The following is a 4,719-nucleotide window of genomic DNA, read 5'->3' on the forward strand; positions in this document are numbered from 1 at the left end:
GAGATATTTTTGGGGTGTTTTTTTAGTGATAGTATGCTTAAACTCTGTGCTCAGTCAAAGACAACAGCCCGTGATGGGGACCCCTGCAGCTGACAATTATCAACACTCACCGGCTGGACCACCACCCAAAATAAAAGGGAGAAGGAGAAGGATAAAACCACAAGCCAAAAAACAGGCACGCTCTAAAAAGGCGGAGCCAAGGAGCGGCCGTGCTAAACACTTCCCAGAAACTGCTGACTGTACATGAAGGTCTAGGAGTATGTAACAAATGGATGGATTGTGAAACGTATTTACAGGGGTGTTCCCGCAGCAGGTGTGCTCATGGCAGCATGCCAAGCACCCAGCTGTTCTAACCCTTGGCTCCATGCATAGTCTCCTATTGCCTTTTTTATTAAACCTTGTACTTCTCCAGAACCGTGAACCGTGTTTTTCACACTGAGGCGTCCCCCGCCCTGCCCGGATCGAGCGGGGAGCGGGGCGTGTGTGTGAACAGAGGGGAGGGTGACGCCGAGTTCGGGCTGCGAGAGCGGCCGCGGCTGCGAGCGTGGGAAGGGCGGCAGTGCTGCCGCCTTGTGGGCACAGCGCGGTACTGCAGCCACCCCCGAGCCGGCGCCCTGGCAGTGCTGCCGCCTTGTGGGCACAGCGCGGTACTGCATGCTGCCCTTCTCAAGATGGCGGAAGCCACTCCGTGCCGGGACCCTGCCATGTGGGACTGCGGCCACGCTCCCACTAGTCAGGATGATTTTTATTTCACTAGTCAGGATGAACCTGTACCTGTGATGCAGGCTGGAGCCTTTGCGCACCTGTGCTCAGTTCAGTTTGCTCCCTAAGACACAGGCAAGAGATTGTCATTCTCCAGTTATCACAATTATGATTTGTTTACACTAAACCCTGAAAAATCTCTATGGTGCTATATGATGGTGATACAAAACCAAAAGGCTGACTGCAAATTCGCATTCAGGTGAGACACACACTTTTTAGACTTGGTGCTGGTCTCCTTGCCAACAACTTCCCTTTAAAATAAAGTTGAGCCTGTTAATAATGCTAGACCAGGAATCAGGAGAATTTGATGTTATTACCAGTTCCAATATTGGCCCAAGAAGCAAACCCATAGAAGTCATTTTAATCCTTGGTACTCTCTTTCTAGTCCATTTTTACTAGTCTAAAATGTAAATTGAAGATTATTTCTAACTCCAAGACAAGGATGTGTCTGTGCAGTTAAACCTGATAAACACAGTAGATTAATATGTGGATGTGCAAGTGAAGCCTATGTAATAAAATTGTACCAAAAATCTAGAGAAAAATGCCCGTTTGCATTTCGGAACTCCAAGCCTAATTACCTGAGACATGTCTTAGCATATGTATTTTTCTTTCCTTTTTTCTTTCCTGAAAACAATAATAATAAAAACGGCCTCTTACTGCTATTTGGGGAAAGATTGCTGCACGTTGGGGATCATTTGATTAAAATGATCAGTATTTCTTCCTGTTGGAAATATAGAGAACTAAGATATAGCAATACCACACAGGGGCCAATTGGGCACATGACCATAAAACACAAAACGATCTCGGGAAATAATAAAAAAGAAATTATAAAAATTATGAAAATTAAATTTTTATTTATATTCATAAAACAACATAAAAGAAACAATACAAAATATAAAAAAGACGTTATACATAAAAAAGAACAACGCTGTCAATAAAAGACCTCAGTAAGGAAAGTGCCTAACGCAGCTCGCTCTTGCCTCGCCGTTCCACTCTTGACCTCGAAGCTGACGCTCATCCAGCTTGTCCTTGCCCGGCCGTCGCTCGGCTCCTGCCAGTGGAGGACGATGCACTCAGGCCCGACAAGCTCCAGCTCCCAAAGGGAACCGCCGCCCACCGGCCCCGCATCGAGACCCTCGCGCCAGCCCACCGCCCACAGAACCCCCCAACAGCTGCCCAAAAGCCCCCAACTGCAGCTCCGCTCACCACCTCGACGTCCGCCAAAGTCCAACGCCGCGCTGGGAGCCGGGCCCTCTGGGCAAAAGAAGCTGGGCACAAAGCAAAGCAGCGCGCAAGAGGCTGCACCCCTGCTTACAGGGCGGCCCCAGCCGCTGCCTGCACTGCAAAATGCCCGGGACTCCAGAGCACCGGCCCCGACTTACAGGGCGGCCCTGGTCCCCGAGGCCTACGGAGGCTCCTTCTCTCCAATTCGGGCCCACTCCCCACTAACGGGGAGGGCGCTCAACGCAGGCTGCCAGCTGAAGGGCGCACAAAGGCGCCCGGACCCACAGCCTGCTTACAGGCCGGTCCGCACCCAGGGAGCCACGGAGCTCGGCCTTCCCCCAGGGCAACAGGAACCAGACTCCACAGTCAGGCAGCCCAACTCACGGCCTAAAGGCCAAGGACCCCAGGGGCCCCAGGGGCCGGGAGCCCAGCCCCGGCGACAGGGAGGGCACACGCCCGGCCCCACCACTCCTGGCCCCACGCCTCTGATAGGCTGGGGCCAGGGACACCCGCCTGATTACAGGGGGTCCCTCCAACCGCCCGCCGAGACCAGGGGGCGCACACAACCCCGCTTACGGGGCCGCCCCCCGCAGCCCGGCACCCCCCAACAAGCGCCACGGAGCACGGGCTCCGGCCTGCGCCCCGCTTAGGGGCAAAGGCCCGGGCGCAGGCGTTCCTGTCACCCGGCTAAAGCAGCCTCCCCACCTCTGCTTACAGGGCCCTGGGGCTGCTCCTGGGGAAAAAGGGACAAGCAAGTTCCTGACACGTGCCCAGGTTAAGGGGCCCGCACGCTGCCAGTTCACCAGCACAAAGGGCACCCTAGGCCCAGACCCAGGCCCTGGCTACAGGCGGGTCACGTTGCCCACGCTACCGTTAAGCGGCTTCGTGCCCTCCGCAGAAAGCAGGGGCGAGGCCAGACACTTTGTCCACGCAAGCGTTTTGGGGACCGGCTTGTGGCTGCACGGAGCTCCTCGGGCTCTCCTGGGAAGCCTAAGCTACCCTGCTCTATTTCTAAAGGGGGGCTAAAGCGCAAACGCGCCGGGCTCATTCACACCACCTAACGCAATGACAAGGGAGGGAGGGGAAGACAGTTGTCCCAGAAGAGGGAGCGAGTTCCGTGCAGCCAAAGGGCTCAAGGGAGCCACCCCCAGTGCTCAGCAGGAGACAAAAGCATCAGACCTGCACCGCACCGCACCGTGGGGAGGGCACAGGGGCCTCGACGCGCTGAGGCGCTTCAGGGCTGCTACGGGGACAAAGGCTGTGACGCGCCCCGAGTACAGGGGGTAACGCTGGCCAGGGGCCAGCAGCAGGCAGAAAGCTGCCACGGCTGGGAAAAAGCCCTGCCCCGCTTACAGGGCGGCCGGGCTGGGGGCTCGGGGAGCTCCGTTTCCCCCCTCAGGTGCAGAGAAAAGGGGCTCTCACCCTCCTTACAGGGTTGCCCCTCTCTCCAGGCAGCCAAAGGAGCACAACGGCAAAAGGCCAAGCAGAGCAAAGACGCAGCCCTGCACGCAGGGAGGTCGCCCAGCACAAGCAAAGTCAGCCGCGGCACCTTGAAGGTGCCCTGGCCGTGCCACCAAGGCCTTTTGCCCAGAGGGCCTCTCGTGCTCCTTCTTCTGCTCCGAGCTCGCTCTTGCCTCGCCGTTCCACTCTTGACCTCGAAGCTGACGCTCATCCAGCTTGTCCTTGCCCGGCCGTCGCTCGGCTCCTGCCAGTGGAGGACGATGCACTCAGGCCCGACAAGCTCCAGCTCCCAAAGGGAACCGCCGCCCACCGGCCCCGCATCGAGACCCTCGCGCCAGCCCACCGCCCACAGAACCCCCAACAGCTGCCCAAAAGCCCCCAACTGCAGCTCCGCTCACCACCTCGACGTCCGCCAAAGTCCAACGCCGCGCTGGGAGCCGGGCCCTCTGGGCAAAAGAAGCTGGGCACAAAGCAAAGCAGCGCGCAAGAGGCTGCACCCCTGCTTACAGGGCGGCCCCAGCCGCTGCCTGCACTGCAAAATGCCCGGGACTCCAGAGCACCGGCCCCGACTTACAGGGCGGCCCTGGTCCCCGAGGCCTACGGAGGCTCCTTCTCTCCAATTCGGGCCCACTCCCCACTAACGGGAGGGCGCTCAACGCAGGCTGCCAGCTGAAGGGCGCACAAAGGCGCCCGGACCCACAGCCTGCTTACAGGCCGGTCCGCACCCAGGGAGCCACGGAGCTCGGCCTTCCCCCAGGGCAACAGGAACCAGACTCCACAGTCAGGCAGCCCAACTCACGGCCTAAAGGCCAAGGACCCCAGGGGCCCCAGGGGCCGGGAGCCCAGCCCCGGCGACAGGGAGGGCACACGCCCGGCCCCACCACTCCTGGCCCCACGCCTCTGATAGGCTGGGGCCAGGGACACCCGCCTGATTACAGGGGGTCCCTCCAACCGCCCGCCGAGACCAGGGGGCGCACACAACCCCGCTTACGGGGCCGCCCCCCGCAGCCCGGCACCCCCCAACAAGCGCCACGGAGCACGGGCTCCGGCCTGCGCCCCGCTTAGGGGCAAAGGCCCGGGCGCAGGCGTTCCTGTCACCCGGCTAAAGCAGCCTCCCCACCTCTGCTTACAGGGCCCTGGGGCTGCTCCTGGGGAAAAAGGGACAAGCAAGTTCCTGACACGTGCCCAGGTTAAGGGGCCCGCACGCTGCCAGTTCACCAGCACAAAGGGCACCCTAGGCCCAGACCCAGGCCCTGGCTACAGGCGGGTCAC

The 4,719-nt window shown here is 59.4% G+C and overlaps 1 long non-coding RNA gene across 1 annotated transcript; it reads right to left on the minus strand.

Moving 5' to 3' along the window:
- Positions 1-1,610: 1,610 nt before the first annotated feature.
- On the minus strand, positions 1,611-4,085 carry LOC130262960 (uncharacterized). Its single transcript, XR_008842200.1, has 3 exons — positions 3,846-4,085; positions 1,969-3,691; positions 1,611-1,813 (listed from the first exon to the last, which is right to left on the minus strand). It is a non-coding gene; the product is annotated as an uncharacterized LOC130262960 (long non-coding RNA).
- Positions 4,086-4,719: the final 634 nt, after the last annotated feature.

Source organism: Oenanthe melanoleuca, chromosome 25 (assembly GCF_029582105.1).
Source record: "Oenanthe melanoleuca isolate GR-GAL-2019-014 chromosome 25, OMel1.0, whole genome shotgun sequence".
In the NCBI taxonomy this organism is placed as follows: domain Eukaryota; kingdom Metazoa; phylum Chordata; class Aves; order Passeriformes; family Muscicapidae; genus Oenanthe; species Oenanthe melanoleuca.